The sequence below is a fragment of the Nerophis ophidion genome, linkage group LG15 (genome assembly GCF_033978795.1).
Source record: "Nerophis ophidion isolate RoL-2023_Sa linkage group LG15, RoL_Noph_v1.0, whole genome shotgun sequence".
Classification (NCBI taxonomy): Eukaryota; Metazoa; Chordata; class Actinopteri; order Syngnathiformes; family Syngnathidae; genus Nerophis; species Nerophis ophidion.
The window spans coordinates 13,384,787-13,406,114 of NC_084625.1; the positions used below are offsets into that span (position 1 = coordinate 13,384,787).

The 21,328-nt window shown below is 40.4% G+C and overlaps 1 long non-coding RNA gene across 1 annotated transcript in view; it reads right to left on the reverse strand.

Moving 5' to 3' along the window:
* The window catches only part of LOC133569829 (uncharacterized), a 73,419-nt gene extending 52,337 nt beyond the window's left edge, over positions 1-21,082 (reverse strand). Inside the window, exons 1-2 of the long non-coding RNA XR_009809927.1 lie at positions 20,957-21,082; positions 20,720-20,866 (exon numbers count right to left, since the gene is read on the reverse strand). This is a non-coding gene — a long non-coding RNA (uncharacterized LOC133569829). The remainder of the gene's footprint in view (positions 1-20,719; positions 20,867-20,956) is intronic.
* Positions 21,083-21,328: the final 246 nt, after the last annotated feature.

Sequence of the window (21,328 nt, forward strand, 5' to 3'; positions counted from 1 at the left end):
TGCCAAAAAAAAAATGCTATTTTTTGCCTCTTTGCACAGTATTTTGACCCTCTCAAAATGCTTCAAAACTCACCAAACTTGACACACATCAGGACTGGCAAAAATTGCGATCTAGTAAAAAAAAACAAACCCCAAAAATAAAAATTGCGCTGTAACGCAATTTTTTGAATAAAACACAGAAAAAACTGCTCCTAGGAAGAAAACACAGACAAAACTGCCTGTAACTTCCGGTAGGAATGTTGGAGAGACATGAAACAAAAACTTCTATATAGGTCTCACTTAGACCTACATTTTAATAATCAACATCCTTCAGCAAAAATCAACAGGAAGTTGGCAATTACCCCTTCAAAACAAAAGTTTTGTAAAAACCCGTCACCTTTCTTCAAACGTTATCTCCTCTGAGCCCGTTTGTCGTTTTGGCTTCAAACTCGCACAGGAGAGAGTTTGAACCCTTCTGATTAAGAGTTTTCGCAAGAGTTTTGATTACTGCTCCGGTTTTGATTTTATGACCCTTCAAAGATCAACTGCGCTGATGCTGCTGCGCTGCTGTTGTCTCAAGATGGCTACTACCACTGGACAAATGTATTGGGACACTTAGGACTAACACTAGGCAGAAGTATTGGGACACTTATGGCTAACAGTATACAATGACAATGTAAAATGGAATTAAATATTTTTTGTCCTCAAAATTCTACACACAATACCGTATAATAGCAGCAGCTACTATCCATGCTTCTACCGCTTATCCGGGTTTGGGTCGCGGGGGCAGCAGCCAAAGGCGGGCCCGACCAACGCTGCTTGCAGCTTTAATTCCACTTGTAATCACAGTGTTAAAAATAACGTTAACAATATAAAAATGCTCATGCATTTGAATCCAACCATCCTTTTATCTACCTCACCTGTTCAAGAAGTTGCCTTAAAGATAAGAAATAATGTATTTATAATTGGTTAGTGTAGGGCTAGCCCTCTTGGGGGTTCTTCAACAAGGCCCAGGTGGGCCATTTACACACCTGTCGCTGATTTCGAGGCCGGTCCTGGCAACACCCCGTTTCGCTGCAGACCCGCAGGCCACGCCCCCTCCTAATTTAGCTTCAGAATAACAACGTTATTACAAAGAATAAGAGACCTATTATACTCTAGAAATGTTGGTGTTAATTAAAAATGCACACTTTTAGTTGTGTTCAGTGTTAAAAATATATTATATGGCTCTTACATAAATACATTTTAAAATATTTGGCTTCTTGGCTCTCTCAGCCAAAAAGGTTCCCGACCCCTGGGCTAAATGGAAATCAGGTGGGTGCAATGATTGGGTATGAAAGCAGCTTCCTTCAAATGCTTTTAGTTTACAATTCACTAATTGTTAATATTATAAACTGATTTGAAAACAATATCGCGTATTTTTCGGACTATAAGTCGCAGTTTTTTTTCATAGTTTGGGGGGTGCCACTTATACTCAGGAGGGACTTGTGTGTGAAATTATTAACATGTTACCGTAAAATATTGACGCAAAGTTCAAAAGCCAGCATGTGTGATGGTATGGGGGTGCATTAGTGCCTAAGGCATGGGTAACTTACACATCTGTGAAGGCACCATTAATGCTGAAAGGTACATACAGGTTTTGGAACAACATATGCTGCCATCTAAGTGCTGTCTTTTTCATGGACGCCCCTGCTTATTTCAGCAAGACAATGCCAGGCCACATTCAGCAAGTGTTACAACAGTGTGGCTTCGTAAAAAAAAGAGTGCGGGTACTTTCCTGGCCCGCCTGCAGTCCAGACCTGTCTCCCATCAAAATATGTTTGGTGCATTATGAAGCGTAAAATACGACAGCGGAGAAACCGGACAGTTGGACTGAAGCTCTACATAAAACAAAAATGGGAAAGAATTCCACTTACACAGCTTCAACAATTATTTTCCTCAGTTCCCAAACGTTTGAGTGTTGTTAAAAGAAAATGTGATGTAACACAGTGGTGAACATGCCCTTTCCCAACTACTTTGGCACGTGTTGCAGCCATGAAATTATTATTTGAGTTTGAACATCAAATATCTTGTCTTTGTAGTGCATTCAATTGAATATGGGTTGAAAGGGATTTGCAAATCATTGTCTAACACAATTTCCCAACTCATACGGAAACAGGGTTTGTAATTAAATATGTTCCTACCTGCTACATTCGTCCCGTAAAGTCCGATTGCGTCCCGGGAGAACAATCCTCGCAGTAAGTTGCGAAATCCCCCCCCGTTATGACAAGTATAGTGTATTGCTCAGCAAACTTGAGGGTTCCAGGTTTGATTCCCGCTTACGCCATCCCACTCACTGCAGTTGTGTCCTTGGGCAAGACATTTTACTCACCTGCTCCTAGTGCCACCCACACTGGTTTAAATGTAACTTAGATACTGGGATTCACTTTGTAAAGTGCTTTGAGTCACTAGAGAAAAGCTCTATATAAATATAATTCACTTCACTTCAGTGGAAAAGGGATTAACCTCCTAGACCAAGACCCCACAGAGGAGCCTCCACTCCTGGATGCACTTTAACATCGTGCCCAGGACACCAACAGGACAATGACCCCAAACGCACGTCAAAAGTGGTAAAGTGAAGTGAAAAATATTTATTTAGCGCTTTTCTCTAGTGACTCAAATTGCTTTTACATAGTTAAACCCAATATCTAAGTTACATTTAAACCAGTGTGGGTGGCACTGGGAGCAGGTGGGTAAAGTGTCTTGCCCAAGAACCCAACGACAGTGACTATGATGGCGGAAGCGGGAATCGAACCTGGAACCCTAAAGTTGCTGGCACGGCAACTCTACCTACCGAGCTGTGCCGCCCCACATAAAGGAATGGTTCAATCAGGCTAGAATGAAGGTTTTAGAATGGCCTTCCCAAAGTCCTGACTTAAACGTGTGGACAATGCTGAAGAAACAAGTCCATGTCAGAAAACCAACACATTTAGTTGGAAGCGGGAAGTGGCGAGGGACAACTTGATATGATGTCAGTGCTTTTATTTGCAACATCATGATGCAGAACTATAGAGCGTTTTAGCAAATTACCATGACAACGATATTTCATACCATATTTCTTTGAATTTCCGCCGGGTATATAGTATGCGTCTGCCTAGAATTACTGCCGGGTCAAACTCGTTTCGCAAAATAATTTGCGCATGCTTAGCATTATCGCCGGCTCAGGATTAACGCCGGGTCAAACTCGTTTCGCAAAATAATTTGCGCATGCTTAGCATTATTGCCGGCTCAGGATTAACGCCGGGTCAAACTCGTTACGCAAAATATTATTTTTATATGCGCATGTCTAGAATTTCTACCGGGTCAAACTCGTCACGAGTGACATTTCACCTGTCATCATTTTCAAAATGGAGGAGGCATATTTCAATATTTGGAAATCGCATAAAGGGAAGAAGATTAAGAACTATTCAGTATGTGAATTTGTGTGAATTAATTTATATAGCGCTTTTCTCTAGTGACTCAAAGCGCTTTACATAGTGAAACCCAATATCCAAGTTACATTTAAACCAGTGTGGGTGGCACTGGGAGCAGGTGGGTAAAGTGCCTTGCCCAAGAACACAACAGCAGTGACTAGGATGGCGGAAGCGGGAATCGAACCTGCAACCCTCAAGTTGCTGGCACGGCCACTCTACCAAACGAGCTATGCCGCCCCTCAGTAGGATTTAAGGTCCAAGCTATTAAATATGCTAAAAAGAACAGTAAGCAGCTATGTTTTATCAATATACCGTAGCTGCGTGTGTCAAATATGAGTCATTAAATGACTACCTGGTGGTAGAGGGCGCTAGTGATCCTTCTTGCGACTAATCGGGCGCAGAAGAAGTGACAACAAGCAGCGATCGTTTATTTTTTCCTCTCGCTTGCACTTTTAACATGGAGGATGACATATCTAAAAGTTTTATAAAATAGATTTTCAACCAAAACAGGAGGTAATAAAGGAAGATATCCGTCGAGACAGAGGGACTTTTAAAACTGAAGAAAGATAAGGAAGACTTCTATAAACAAGTTATGGATGCTTTTGATCAGAAGGAGCTGCGCATGGACTTCATTTATAAACGTTTTTTTTAATTAAATGTGCTTTTCATGATGGTATCCTTACATCACACTCAAATTTATAAGCGCAGGCCTAAATTTACCGCATCCCTTTGGTAAGCGCCGGAGTGAGAAGAGGTTTTGAATTAATAAGCGCCCCGGCGGCATTTCAAGGAAATACGTTATATGCTTTATATTATGATGTTTATAGAATCTATTAGTATTTTATTATGAGTTTGTGTAGCCATGGTGGAAGTATTGTTTGAGAGTTCCTCTTTTTTACGCTGCCGGACAGCAACGCAACAGGCGAGAGGTGCGCCAACTCCGTGACCTTTGCACTGTTTTACACTCGTCTGATGTGCGTAATGAATTCACAGCGGCGGTGAGTCAGTGCGGATCAAAGAGCGCCACGTGCACGGCGGCAGCGGTCATGGAGAACGTTTCCCCGGCCCAAAACGAGGAGCGCCTCGCACGAAGACGCTAATGAGCGCGCGCGATGCCGGCGCGCGTTGAAAAGGGTTGCCATGGCGATGGTGGCGGAGTCACGACCACGCGCCGGGCTCGAAATAAAAAACCCTCGGCTCGGGAGCTATGCGAGTCGAGGGTGTGCGCGGAACAACAAACGCCGGGTGTGATGATGGCGTCCAATAAGCCCCCCCCGGAGTCCTGGGCTGCACGAGTGCCGTCAATATCCAAAGAAGAGCCGTGGTTCAGTTGGCGAAAAAAAAAAAAAGCTGAAAGTAACGGGCCGGCCAAGTCAAGTGGGTGCAAATTAGCGTTCAATGTTTATTTATGTAGCCCCAAATCACAAATGTCTCAAAGGACTGCACAAATCATTACGACTACAACATCCTCGGAAGAACCCACAAAAGGGCAAGGAAAACTCACACCCAGTGGGCAGGGAGAATTCACATCCAGTGGGACGCCAGTGACAATGCTGACTATGAGAAACCTTGGAGAGGACCTCAGATGTGGGCAACCCCCCCCCCCCTCTAGGGGACCGAAAGCAATGGATGTCGAGCGGGTCTAACATGATACTGTGAAAGTTCAATCCATAGTGGCTCCAACACAGCCGCGAGAGTTCAGTTCAAGCGGATCCAAGACAGCAGCGAGAGTCCCGTCCACAGGAAACCATCTCAAGCGGATCAGCAGCGTAGAGATGTCCCCAACCGATACAGGCGAGCGGTCCATCCTGGGTCCCGACGAGCGGTCCATCCTGGGTCTTGACTCTGGACGGCCAGTACTTCATCCATGGTCATCGGACAGGGACCCCCTCCACAAGGGAGGGGGGGACATAGGAGAAAGAAAAGAAGCGGCAGATCAACTGGTCTAAAAAGGAGGTCTATTTAAAGGCTAGAGTATACAGATGAGTTTTAAGGTGAGACTTAAATGCTTCTACTGAGGTAGCATCTCAAACTGTTGGCCTCATTCCTGTGAGAATCCTGCATGGATTGATGATGGGGTACACTGTAAAAAGTCAGTGTTCAAAAACAAGAAAAAAAAAAATACAAAAATGAGGGGTATTTTACTTGAACTAAGCTAAATTATCTGCCAATAGAACAAGAAAATTTGGCTTGTCAAGACTTTCCAAAACAAGTAAAATGAGCTAACTTCAATGAACCCAAAAATACCTCAAAATAAGTATATTCTCACTAATAAGTGTACTACTACAGTATACGAGTACGTATTTTCTATTGTTTCATTGAAAAAAAAACAGCAAAGTCTATTTGGCTGTCAGCTGTTTTAATTATGAGACACAATTGTGTCAAAGTCATGATTTTGTTTTACATTCTTGAAATAAGAAATTCTTACTTTAAAAAGTAGTTTTATACTTGTGAGTGTTGATCACACAGCTTTGCAACATTTGCAATTCTTGCTTCAAGCATGTTTTACTCAAAATAGGTCATAAAATGTCGGAAACAAGCTGTAGTATCTTACTGAGATCATTTAGGACCTAAACACTTAAAACACATAAAACACTCCAACATAAAATCTTATGTATGGCCGCGCAAGTACCGGGATGCCCTAAATGTTCATAAAACACCCAGCCGAGTGCCACGGGGGGGGGGGGGGGGGGGGAGGGGGGGGGGGGGATGAAAGTTGGAAAAGTCAGCAAAAGTCCCAAAAAAGTTCAAAATACCGACACAGGTTCGAGTCCCACAAGTTCCGTCGCCTGCCGGGATGCCTAAAATGTCCAAAACGCGCCCAGCAAAGTCCCACGGGAAGGTGGGGAGAAAAGTGAAAAAAGTCGGGGAAATGTTCAAAAGAGTGCACACTCGAACAAGGTTGGGACTCGAACCTGGGTAGGTATTTAGAAAATTTGGGGGGACTTTTGCCGACTTTTCTCATTTTTCCCCCCTACTTCCCGTGGGACTTTGCTGGGTGCGTTTTGGACATTTTTTGTTTCCCAGGACTTGTGTGGCCGGCGGCGGGACTCGTGGGACTGGAACCCTGGGGAGGTTTTTTGGACACAATTGGGACTTTTGAACATTTTGGCCCCCTTTTCCCCCTCTTCTTCCCCACTTTCCTGTGCACCATTGCTGGGTGTGTTTTGGACACTTGGACGAAAATAGTTTCAAGCATATTTTACTCAAAATAGGTCATAAAATGTCGGAAACAAGCTGTAGTATCTTACTGAGATCATTTAGGACCTAAACACTTAAAACACTTAAAAGATTCTGACATAAAATCTGCTTAGTGAGAAGAATTATCTTACCAGACAGAAAATAAGCAAATATCCCCCTTATTTGAGATATTTCATCTTACTTAAATTTCAGTTTTTGCAGTGTAGGGGGTTGGCAACCCGAAATGTTGAAAGAGCCATATTGGACCGCCAAAAACTTAAAAGACTTATATGTGTTATAATGAAGGTAACACATTTAGTAAGTGGCTAATATTAGCCTACTATCAAACTGACTATGTGTTGCGGGCTGAGGCAAATCTTCGATGATAGAAATGCACTGGAAAAAATGCTGATCTAAAAATGAGTAAAAAAAAACAATGAAACAAGACATTTTTGCTTGAATTGAGCAAAAAAATCTGCCGATGGAACAAGTGAAAATTGTCTCAACAAGATTTCTGGAAATAAGACATAATTTCTAAGACTGACATGACTAAAAAGATCTTAAAATAAGTTTCAATAACTCATTTTTATTTATATTTTACTTGGATAGTAAGATTTTTCTGTCTCATAATAAGGTTGTGATGCTTGAAAGTGGTATTTTTCTGCTGAAAGCCAGCATGTATTTTGGTACCATTCTTTTCATTTCAAGTGTATTTCACTCAATTTAAGTCTGATATTTGAGAAATTGTTCTAGATTTAAGAATGCCATGTACTTGAAGTGTGATTAGAAAGAGGCATTTTGAGACAATATATCTTGAAGTTAGCATAACAGACTACAATTAGGGGTTTTTGAGTCATAATTATTAGTGAATTATATTTATATAGCGCTTTTCTCAAGTGACTCAAAGCGCTTTACATAGTGACACCCAATATCTAAGTTACATTTAAACCAGCGTGGGTGGCACTGGGAGCAGGTGGGTAAAGTGTCTTGCCCGAGGACACAACGGCAGTAAATAGGATGGCACAAGCGGGAATCGAACCTGCAACCCTCAAGTTGCTGACACGGCCACTCTACCAACCGAGCTATACCGCAATATTGTTCTCAATTTAAGACATTACCAGCTCAAAATAAGGCAAGTAAATGAGAATTAGTCTTGCATTCAACGTTTATTCGTCAAATGTTTGCGCTGGCATGCTTTTTGTGGGGGGAGCTCTTTACGTCTCACTGTATGCATAACAGTATATCACGAAAAATATTTTCAAAACACATAAAATATACAAATCACACAAACACTTGCTCAGCCCATAACATTTGCCAAGTGCTTAACATTGAAAAGGTCTCACAAACTTAAAATATGACCAACTTGTCCACCATCCGTCCATCCATTTCCTACCGCTTATTTCCTTTGGGGTCGCAGGGGGCGCTGGCGCCTATCTCAGCTACAATCGGACGGAAGGTGGCGTACACCCTAGACAAGTTGCCACCTCATCGCAGGGCCTGACAGAAATGTTGAAATGTAATATGTATTCTACACATTCTTGCAACATTGGAAAACATTGGTAAAACTTCTCAGAGGGTGAGATAACTCATGGAAATGACTTTTAGAATGGCCAAAGGTGTGCGAGTAAAAGGAAACGGCATGCAGTCTTCTTTAATGGATTCATTACAATCTTCGTAAACTGGCTTACGTTTGCTGTGGTCTGGAACAACATGACGCACTGACAACATCTTACAATGGCCAAAAGTGTGCAAGTTAAAGGAAACGGCATACTGTCTTCTTCTAATGGATTTATTACAATCTTCGTAAGCTGGCTAACGTTTGCTGTGGTCTGGAACAACATGACGCACTGACAACATCTTACAATGGCCAAAAGTGTGCAAGTTAAAGGAAACGGCATACTGTCTTCTTCTAATGGATTTATTACAATCTTCGTAAGCTGGCTAACGTTTGCTGCGGTCTGGAACAACATGACGCACTAACAACATTTTAGAATGGCCAAAGGTGTGCAAATTAAGGAAACGGCATGCTGTCTTCTTCTAATGGATTTATTACAATATTTTTATGCTGGCTGACGTTTGCTGTGGTCTGGAACAACATGACGCACTAACAACATTTTAGAATGGCCAAAGGTGTGCAAATTAAGGAAACAGCATGCTGTCTTCTTCTAATGGATTTATTACAATATTTTTATGCTGGCTGACGTTTGCTGTGGTCTGGAACAACATGGCGCACTAACAACATTTTAGAATGGGCAAAGGTGTGCAAATTAAGGAAACGGCATGCTGTCTTCTTCTAATGGATTTATTACAATATTTTTATGCTGGCTGACGTTTGCTGTGGTCTGGAACAACATGGCGCACTAACAACATTTTAGAATGGCCAAAGGTGTGCAAATTAAGGAAACGGCATGCTGTCTTCTTCTAATGGATTTATTACAATATTTGTAAGCTGGCTAACGTTTGCTGGGGCCTGGAACAACATGACGCACTAACAATATCTTAGAATGGCCAAAGGTGTGCAAGTTAAAAGGAAACGGCATACTGTCTTCTTCTAATGGATTTATTACAATCTTCGTAAGCTGGCTAACGTTTGCTGCGGTCTGGAACAACATGACACACTAACAACATTTTAGAATGGCCAAAGGTGTGCAAATTAAGGAAACTGCATGCTGTCTTCTTCTAATGGATTTATTACAATATTTTTATGCTGGCTGACGTTTGCTGTGGTCTGGAACAACATGACGCACTAACAACATTTTAGAATGGCCAAAGGTGTGCAAATTAAGGAAACGGCATGCTGTCTTCTTCTAATGGATTTATTACAATATTTTTATGCTGGCTGACGTTTGCTGTGGTCTGGAACAACATGGCACACTAACAACATTTTAGAATGGCCAAAAGGTGTGTAAATTAAGGAAATGGCATGCTGTCTTCTTATAATGGATTTATTACAATATTTTTATGCTGGCTGACGTTTGCTGTGGTCTGGAACAACATGACGCAACATTTTAGAATGGCCAAAGGTGTGCAAATTAAGGAAACGGCATGCTGTCTTCTTATAATGGATTTATTACAATATTTGTAAGCTGGCTAATGTTTGCTGGGGTCTGGAACAACATGACGCACTAACAATAACTTAGAATGGCCAAAGGTGTGCAAGTTAAAGGAAACGGCATACTGTCTTCTTCTAATGGATTTATTACAATCTTCGTAAGCTGGCTAACGTTTGCTGTGGTCTGGAACAACATGGCACACTAACAACATCTTAGAATGGCCAAAGATGTGTAAGTTAAAGGAAACGGCATGCTGTTTTCTCTTAATGGATTTATTACAATATTTGTAAACTGGCTTACGTTTGCTGTGGTCTGGAACAACATGGAGGACTAACAACATCTTAGAATGGCCAAAGATGTGTAAGTTAAAGGAAACGGCATGCAGTCTTTTATTGGATTTATTACAATCTTTGTAAGCTGGCTAACGTTTGCTGTGGTCTGGAACAACATGGCGCACTAACAACGATGACAAATGCAGCCAATATTACATGCTGATAATGTGTCGGGAGACATGCAAATAGAAATTAACATAAGTAAAGGAAATTAAATGAGCTAAAATATAGCTACAAACGAGGCATAATGGTGCAATATGTACATACAGCTAGCCTAAATAGCATGTTAGCATCGATTAACTTGCAGTCATGCAGTGACCAACTAAGCCTGATTAGCACTCCATAACAAGTCAACAACATCAACAAAGCTCTCCTTCGTGTGTTTCATGCACAGTATAAAAGGTTTGGTGGACAAAATGAGACAAGGAAGGAGTGGCATAAAACGCGTCTTTCTGTTTCAGCCTCGGAGAAAGTTGTACATGTAAACAAACTACGGTCAGTTCAAAGGCCGCTGAAATTAGAAGGACAAAACGGCGCTCGCCGAATACTCTCATCAACGAAACATAAACACAAACATTAAAAAGTGGGATTAGTAACAATTAAGAAGGTTTGTGTCATGTTTGTCCTCCTACAGAAACTGTATTACTACACAAAATATATTTATTCACCCCATTTTTTTTCCCCCATTTCCATACAGTTTTGAAAAAGCTCTATGGAGCCAGCACGGCGCCACTCAAGAGCCGCGGGTGGCTGACGCCCGCACCAGGCAGTGGGGGTTGGTTACCCAACAGGCACGAGACATTGATACAACATTGATTATACATACATGTCCTTGAAAACTGACTCGGAAACAACGTTGCAAAGTAGTTGTATTTGTAAATTGGAGATGAAGATCTTTCAACGGTGGATCCACGTTGTTGGTCGGGAAATGACCAGATTTCAATGGTCAAATTAACGTCAGAAGCCAACATTGATTAAAGGTCGTCAACAATTATCTTGTTTCAACGTTGTATTTGTGTTGTAGGAAATTGGTTGAGGAATGACCAAATTTCAATGGTCAAATTAACTTCAGAACCCAACATTGATTAAACGTCAAAAAGCATGTTTCAACGTTATGTTTGAGTTGTACAATATTGGTTAGAAAATGACCAAATCTCAATGGTCAAATCAACGTCACAACCTGACATTGGATAAACGTTGTCGAACAAAAAAAATGTTGTTTCAATGTTGTATTTGTGTTGTAGAATGTGAGTTGGAACACAACCAAATTTTAATGATCAGATTAACGTCAGATCCCAACATTGATTAAACGTTGTTAAAAAGCATGTTTCAACGTTATGATAGTGTTGTAGAATCTTGGTTAAAAAAAATGACCAAAATTTCAATGGTCAGATCAACTTCAGAAACTAACATTGATTAAAGGTCGTCAAAAAGCATGTTTCAACGTTTTGTTTGAGTTATAGAATATTGGTTAGAAAATGACCATCATTCAAAGTTCAAATTACCGTCACAATCTGACATTGAATAAATGTCGTCCCAAAAAAATGTTTCAACGTTGTATTTCTGTTGTAGAATCTTGGTTACAAAACGACCGAATTTCAAATGGTCAAACCTACGTCAGACTCCAACATTGATTAAACATCATCAAAAAGCATGTTTCAACGTTATGTTTGAGTTGTAGAATTTTGTTTAGAAAATTACCAAAATTCAATGGTCAAATCAACGTCACAACCTGACATTGAATAAATGTCAAAAAATAAATAAAATGTTTCAATGTTGTATTTTTGTTGTAGAATGTTGGTTGGAATATGACCAAATTTCAACGGTCAAATTAACTTCAGAACACAACATTGATTTAACATAATCAAAAAGCATGTTGTTTCATTGTTATGTTTGAGTTATGGAATATTGGTTGGAAAATGGCCAAAATTCAATGGTCAAATCAACGTCACAATCAGACATTGAATAAATGTGGTCCAAAAACAATGTTTCAACGTTGTATTTAGGTTGCAAAATGTTGGTTGGGAAGTGACCAAATTTAAATGGTCAAATTAACTTAAAAAACCCTACATTGATTAGACATCATCAAAAAGCATGTTGTTTCAACGTTATGTTTGAGTTATAGAATATTGGTTAGAAAATGACCAAAATTCAATGGTCAAATCAACGTCACAATCTGATATTGAATAAACGTCAAAAAAAACAACAAAAGTTATAATATTGTATTTTTATTGTGGGATATTGGTTGGGAAGTGACCAAATTTCAATGGTCAAATCAACGTCACAACCTGACATTGAATAAACGTTGTCGAACAAAAAAAAATGTTGTTTCAATGTTGTATTTGTGTTGTAGAATCTTGGTTAAAAAATTACCAACATTTCAATGGTCAAATCAACTTCAGAACCTAACATTGATTAAATGTTGTCAAAAAGCATGTTTCAACATTTTGTTTGAGTTATAGAATATTGGTTAGAAAATTACCATCATTCAAAGGTCAAATTAACGTTACAATCTGACATTGAATAAACGTCAAAAAAAAAAAGTTTGAATGTTAAATTTGTGTTGTAGAATATTGGTTGGGAAAGACCAATTTTTAATGATCAAATTAACGTCAGAACCCAACGTTGATTAAACGTCGTCAAAAAGCATGTTTCAACGCTTTGTTTGAGTTGTACAATATTGGTTAGAAAAGGACCAAATTTCAATGGTCAAATCAACGTCACAACCTGACATTGATTAAACGTTGTCGAACAAAAAAAAAAGTTTCAATGTTGTATTTGTGTTGTAGAATGTGAGTTGGGACACAACCAAATTTTAATGATCAGATTAAGGTCAGATCCCAACAATGATTAAACGTTAAAAAGCACGTTTTAATGTAATGATGTTGTTGTAGAATCTTGGTTAAAAAATGACCAAAATTTCAATGGTCAAATCAATTTCAGAGACTAACACTGATTAAACGTTGTCAAAAAGCATGTTTCAACGTTACAGAATATTGTTTAGAAAATGGTCACATTACCGTCACAATCTGGCATTGAATAAATGTCGTCCAAAAAAAAATGTTTCAACATTGTATTTCTGTTGTAGAATCTTGGTTACAGAATGACCGAATTTCAAATGGTCAAACCTGAGTCAGACTCCAACATTGATTAAACATCATCAAAAAGCATGTTGTTTCAACGTTATGTTTGAGTTGTAGAATATTGGTTACGAATTTACCAAAAGTCAATGGTTAAATCAACGTCACAACCTGACATTGAATAAACCTTGTCAAAAAAAAGTGTTTCGATGTTGTATTTGTGTTGTACAATATTGGTTGGGAAATGACCAAATTTCAATGGTCAAATTAACTTCAGAACCCAACATTGATTAAACGTCATCAAAAAGCATGTTGTTTCAACGTTATGTTTGAGTTGTAGAATATTGGTTAGAAAATGACCAAGTTTCAATCAACGTCACAACCTGACATTGAATAAACGTCAAAAAAAAAAAAAAAGTTTTAATAATGTATTTGTGTTGTAGAATCTTGGTTGGAAAATGACCAAATTTCAATGGTCAAATCAACGTCACAATCTGACATTGAATACATGTCGTCCATAAAAACATTTTTCAACGTTGTATTTGTGTTGTGGAATGTTGGTTGGGAAATGATCAAAATACAATGGTCAAATTAACGTCAGAACCCAACGTTGATTAAACGTCAACAAAAAGCATGTTTCAACGTTATGTTTGAATTGTAGAATATTGGTTAGAAAACGACCAAAATTCAATGGTCAAATCAACGTCACAACCTGACATTGAATAAATGTCCAAAAAAAGAAACCAAATTTCAATGGTCCAAAAAATTTCAGAACCCAACATTAATTAAACGTTATCAAAAAGCATGTTGTTTCAACGTTACGTTTGAGTTGTAGAATATTGGTTAGAAAATTACCAGATTTCAATGGTCAAATCAACGTCACAATCTGACATTGAATAAACGTAAAAAAAAAAAAAGTTTTAATATTGTATTTGTGTTGTAGGATCTTGGTTGGAAAATGACCAAAATTCAATGGTCAAATCAACGTCACAACCTAACATTGAATAAAAACGTTGTCAAAAAAGAAAAACATGTTTCAATGTTGTATTTGTGTTGTAGAATGTTGGTTGGGAAATGACCAAATTTCAAATGGTCAAATTAACGTCAGAACCCAACGTTGATTAAACATCGTCATGTTGTTCCAACAATTGTTTGAGTTGCTCAACGTCAGGACCTAAATCAACAAGTTCTCAATGTTGTTTTAATGTATTGGGCCTGCTGGATAATTCTTCCAGGACAAGTGGAGTGCGCTCAAACAACCACCAAGTAGCATCTGCATCATCCTTTCTCTTTCTGACTTATCACATCTGTAACGACCGGGTCGTATCGTGGTGCGGAGTTCATTCTCCCAGGAATGCAGACGGGCTTCGGACACAGCGTGAAGGTAGGAACAAAAGATTTAATTACAAATAAATCAGACTTTAACAAAGAAAAACATGCTCATAGCACTTAAGGAAGAAACTAAAGGAGCTAGCGTGGGAGCTAGAAGATAAAAAGAGCCTATCGTGGAAGCTAGCAGGTTCAGAGCAAGAAACGTTGTCATCTGTTGTAAGAAACAAACTAGGAAGCCGGACTGACTGACTGGAGAAGGCAGGCTTAAATAATGTCAGTGATTACAAAACAGGTGCGCGTCCGGAAGAAGCGGCAGGTGAAAATAATAAGTAACTATGGTAACCAACTCAGAGTTGCACAAACAGGAACCAAAGGAGTCCAAAACCAACAGAAAACACAAATGACTCAAAAATGCAACAGAATATGATCCGGGCAGCGGATAATAACAATATCTTCACATCAAGGGGATCCTTCACGCTTTCTTCACTCACACTTTAAGTGAAGGGTGAGGCAAAAAACTAATCCAGACAAAAATGGCAAATGTATTCATATACCGCTGAAAGAAAATACCCAAAGTACGTTACATTATACATCACATACCGATGGCGGGAGCTGCCATGTAAGGCGCTAACCACGACCCATCAGGAGCAAGTTTGAAGTCTATTGCTCAAGGACAGAACGGCTGTGACTCGGATGGCAGAAGACCCTCACAAGTTGCCGGAACGACTGCTCTATATTCCAGACCTAGAGTACGTGTCTAGAGCCCATATGGAATGGTGCAACTCATATCCATCCATGCTTCGTCTCAGACTCATTAAAGACTTGCCAGTCTTTCAGCTCCTTCCGGGGACACTGAGCCGTTCCCGGCTGGGCATGACTATAAAACCTCACCGTGGAGGTGTTTGGAGCAGAGTGTCAGCTTATCATTGATTGCAAGAGGAAGTAGTCTTTCCAGAGTTGAACCAGCTCCTTAAAACTACACTGTGTTGACCAAACAATCCAGGACAAGTCCAGTGTGAGTTAGGGGTTGTCTCAGATAACAATGACGCTCCAAATACGAGCATCGCAGACTCACTAATACGCCGGGCCATGACAGCAACCAGCAACATGAATATTTCAAAAGGATCAAAGACCAGGGTTCTGGGATGATGTGTCACACAGGTTCTGTTCCGACGAAATACCAGAAGGGCTCAATTTCATGGTCCACCTGGTTTGCTACAAGCTTGAATCAGTCTTTGGCAGACTGGAAATGTTTAGCATTGTCCTGCTCAACTGCTTTTAACGGTACAGTGAGCTGCTAAAAGAGCACATTTTGGTCGTTTTAATCCTGACTGTTGAGTTTTTAGCTTTCCAGCACTTAAGGATTGGTGAGGTCCTTAGAAATTCAAACTATTGATCCATCCATTAGCTCATTGCTTACAGACAGTCATAGTTTGAACTCATCCACCCTGTCACAGTCTTGTCAATCAATTAATCCATTTTTACAAAAATGGAACCTGTTAAAAATGTTTCAATTACTAAAGGACGGTCAATGAACACAGGGTCAATCCAACCATAAACAGCATTCCAACGAAAGAAAGTAGGAAGAAACCAACTGAACCCCACATGCGCAAGAACTTGGCGACTTGGCAAGGGTGGTAAGGCAAAACTGTTACGGTTGGGGGGGTATGCACAGGTTGTTTCCCCAAGATGCAGACGGAACACCGGAAGCAAGGTGCAGGTAGGAACAATTATTTATTTTCACAAATCAGGGAAGACAACAAGAACAGAAAAGTGTGCCGATTGCTAGGGTGGCGCTAAGCACAGGAACAGGAACAAGAAGCTGGGATAACCAACGTAAAAATGCTGGATGAAGCAAGCAAAACAGGCGAAAGGCAGGAATAAATAGCTCGCTGATTAGTGCCCTGGAGCAGGTGAGCGTCCCGAACAGTAATCAGAGGCCAGGTGAAAACAATCAGCACCCATGGCGAGCCAAACAAATCCAGTTGTAATTTCTGTCAATATTATTGCAGACGTCACTTAAAAAAGGTTGTAAGGATCCATAGATCCGAGTGTGACATCATAAGTCAACCGGAATAGGAATCAAAACATGCTAAAAGGAAATAAGCGCCCCCTAGTGTACGGGAGGCACACGGCGTATGACCAATAGTCGCAATAGAGAAAGTGAATGGACCCTTGGACTTCACCCTCACCCCAGCAGACGGTGGCGTGAAACAAGCCACTATAGTGAAGTGAATTATATTTATATAGCGCTTTTCTCTAGTGACTCAAAGCACTTTACATAGTGAAACCCAATATCTAAGTTACATTTAAACCAGTGTGGGTGGCACTGGGAGCAGGTGGGTAAAGTGTCTTGCCCAAGGACACACCGGCAGTGACTGGGATGGCGGAGGTAGGAATCGAACCTGCAACCCCCAAGTTGCTGGCACGGCCACTCTACCAACCGAGCTATACAGCTATAGTGTATATGTTTTTTTGTAGAGATGTCCGATAATGGCTTTTTTGCCGATATCCGATATTCTCCGACTCTTTATTACCGATACGGATATATACAGTCGTGGAATGAACACATTATTATGCCTAATTTTGTTGTGATGCCCCGCTGGATGCATTAAACAATGTAACAAGGTTTTCCAAAATAAATCAACTCAAGTTATGGACAAAAATGCCAACATGGAACTGCCATATTTATTATTGAAGTCACAGAGTGTTTTGTGTTTTTTAAACATGCTTCAAAACAGCAGCTTGGAATTTGGGACATGCTCTCCCTGAGAGAGCATGAGGAAGTTGAGGTGGGGAGGTAGCGGGGGATGTATATTGTAGCGTCCCGGAAGAGTTAGTGCTGCAAGGGATACTGGGTATTTGTTCTGTTGTGTTTATGTTGTGTCACGGTGCGGATGTTCTCCCGAAATGTGTTTGTCATTCTTGTTTGGTGTGGGTTCACAATGTGGCGCGTATTTTTGTCACGACTGCATGTAGATATGTCCTGCGCTCGTGAGAATTTTACACCGAAACCAATTCTTCCTTTTCCTCCTCACGGAAAGATACACGGATTTTACAAGTGGCCAAGCTGGTTTTTTTTCCCCTTTCGAAGTATTTTTTAGGGGCAGCTGCAGACAAGTCGAGCGCCAGCCAGCAGACAGAGGTTTCCAATTACCCGACAGTGGAAGGATGAAGGGAGGGAGAAACAGGTGGCGCCTTTAATTGCTTTCTGCTAGCACCACAAGCTAGCCGCGGCAGAGCAGGGAGGAGCGAAATCTGCCGGGAGCCGCCGCCGCCGCCGACTCCAATGGAAACGCTGAGGGATTGGTCCCGTTATATCATCGATGCCTCATCTAAAATGTTCAGCAACTCATAACTAGCGTTTGATTGTACTGATGCATATGCTCATCTTGCTCCAGATCCATTGTCTTTCATCTTCAAGGCTCGGCGGGACTTGTGGGATCGGGCTCAGGGTTTTTCTTTTTTGAATATGAAGGAGTTGCAATTTGCAGGGAAGTGCTGATGTCCAAGGCTGCCTGAGGATGCATAATCAAGCGCTTCAAAGTTGACACCAACAGCGGTTTATGTAACCTTTTCCCCATCAGCCGCAGCGCCGACGCATTTTGCATGACAATAACAAAAAGTCTGGGGCGGATTGTGTACAGTAGCTCGCGAGTACGCCGCAACGCCAAGATTAGGGGTCCCCAAACTCAGGCCCGCCATTGTCCAAAATCTGGCCCGCCGGAAGTCCCAAGTTAAAATATTTGAATTCTATTTTTCTTTCCTTATATATATATATATATTAGGTCAGGAAAAAAACACTGAGGCTATTTCATCCCGAAAAGCCTGTTTTGAAGATTTCCCTGCTGTTCATGGGATTTTAATATATATTTTGTTATAAAATCCCCTGTTTCGCAGGTTTCCCTGCTCTTCAGAGGATTTTTAAAAATCTGCATTTATTTTTTTCACCGCTTATCCCTTTCGGGATAACAGGGGGGTGCTGGAGCCTATGTTATTATAAAATCCCCTGAAGAGCAGGGAAACCTGCGAAACAGGCTTGTAGGGATGAAATAGCCTCTGTGTTATATCCTAACCTAACATGTGTGTGTGTGTGTGTCTATATCACGGGTCGGCAACCCGCGGCTCTTTGATCATTCTGATGTGGCTCAGCTGCTAAATTGCCGACCCCAACGATTATTCCAGGAGGTTTCCAGATTTTAATGCCTCTCTCAAAAATCACCCGGGGATACCATTCTACAATTTTTACCTGGACTTCAATATTGAGGGTGTGCAGTGATGGCAATGCCTTTAACCTCCTCTACAACATGTTATCGCGCCCGTTTTTACACCAAGCGAGTGTAATGCACGTAAGTGACTGCAACGCATACTTAGTCAAAAGCCATACAGGTTACACTGAGAGTTGTGATATAAACAACTTTAAGACTGTTACAAATATGCGCCACACTGTGAACCCACACCAAACAAGAATGACAAACATTTCGGGAGAACATTTTCACCGTAACTCAACATAAAAGATCAATTTCCCAGGATCCCATGCAGCCCTGACTCTTCCGGGCTACGCCCCCGCTACCACCCAACCCCCCCTCAAGGGGGAGGGGGGGGAATGGATAGTAGCGGGGGTGTACCCCGGAAGAGTCAGGGCTGCATGGAATTCTGGGTATTTGTTATTTTGTGTTTATGTTGTGTTACAGTGCCGATGTTCTCCCGAAATGTGTCTTGTTCGGTGTGGGTTCACAGTGTGGCGAATATTAGTAACAGTGTTAAAGTTGTTTAAATGGGCACTCTCAGTGTAACCTGTATGGCTGTTAAACAAGTATCCCTTGCAATCGTTAGCGTGTGTCTGCAGAAGCCTCACACGACATGTGATTGGGCTGGCAAGCTGATTGAACGTGTTTTAGAAGGCGCCAAAGGCAGCCCCTTCATAGGATGCCCTTATTATTGTCGATCGAGGGAAATCCTGCAAAAAATCGCGAGAATAGTCGTTCCGACATTTGGTAGTCTCTCGGAATATTCGGGAGGGTTGGCCAGTGTGATGTTGTCAAGCGGCATTCATATAAAACTCGCGGGCCCCAATATCATTAAATATTCATATTAAGGTGTGAACCGCGTGTCTGAGACCACTGGTTCATACATAGCACAAAGTAAAAAACAACTCTGTATGCAGTGTTATTTCATTTTAAATTTCAAAAGAGTTTTGTAACTCCCATTGTTTTCTTTATTTTGTGAAACTGGTCAAAATGGCTCTTTGAGTGGTAAAAGTTGCTGACCCCTGCTATATATATATATATATATATATATATATATATATATATATATATATATATATATATTTCTTGATTGGATTATCCAGAGAATAGTGCTCGATACCGTGGTAGAGAGCAATATTTATGTGTGGGAAAAATCACAAGACTACTTCATCTCTACAGAACTGTTTCATGATTGGTTCCCTCAATCAACAGGAAATCTCCTGATTGAGGGAACCCCTCATGAAACAGTTCTGTAGAGATGAAGTAGTCTTGTGATTTTTCCCACACATACATACAGTATATATATATATATATATATATATATATATATATATATATATATATATATATACACACATATATACATACATACATACATATTCAAATATTTCTCATATATATATATATATATATATATATATATATATATATATATATATATATATATATATATATACACACATATATACATACATACATACACATATACATATATATATATATACATATATATATATATATATATATATATATATATGAGAAATATTTGAATATATACACCTCCCTCTCCCCATCTCCCGAATTCGGAGATCTCAAGGTTGGCCAGTATGAGCTCAAACTGTAAGTTAACCTTGTTTTTAAACATTTGTCGGTGTTTGTGGAGTTTAGGAAGTGAATTTACTCTATATTCCATTTTGCTAAAATGCGGGAAAATATTCCTCAACACCAGCATCTCATTTGCTTGCGTGGTTGTGGACGACGTCACCGATCTAGGCGCAATGTAAAAGCAGGATATCGAGAGGCGCGGCCTGGAGTCTCCACTCAAAACCACGGCAACACACTTCCAGCCTTTGCAAAATTACAAAAAGTTCCTTACATAAGCATGCTTTAGTACAATTATAAGTATTTTGCTTTCACCTAAAATCATGGTCAAAACTATCCCAAAATATATTGCACCAATAAATATTAGGATTTTTGCACTAATTGACGGAAATGTTATAACATATTTTTTATAGTATTTTATTGGATTTGATAGGAGTGAGGAGCAAGATCATTACTTACAGTCAAGCATGGTGCATGAGTGCTGCCAGAATGGGGGAGCTGCAGTCCACAAAAGGGAGACATATGAATTCCAAGAATGTAAGAGTGTCCTGCCTGCAAGCAAGCATGGTGGTGGTAGCGCGCATGAGTGCCGCCAGGACTGGGGATCTGCAATTTGTTGAGAGAAAACAAGACAATTTGAAGCTGAAACTGGGTGGCAGTGGCAGTTTTGCACCGTGACAATGAGTCCAAACACACCTCCAAGATGATCAAGTGCCTTGCAGAGGAAGCCGAAAGAGATGGCGTGGTCAAGTATGTCTTGCTCCACACCTGAACCCAAGCCAGCACCTGGAGAGCATTCCTCAATCAGAGGGAGTGATGTCACTGGTGCTCCTGGTAACAATGTCACAGTGCATATTATAATAAGCCACAACTCTTGTACCCACACTTTACCCCTAAGTCTTCTTTTTTTTTTTTTTAATTTGTCTTGATTACTTTTTCTCACTCATGCATGCCAAGACCTGGCTGGACACATTTATCTAGCTACTCACTCGTTTTGACAGATATTTAGACAATAAATCCTTTGACTTGGGGGCCACATTGGGTTCAAATAATTCTTTTCGGGGAGAT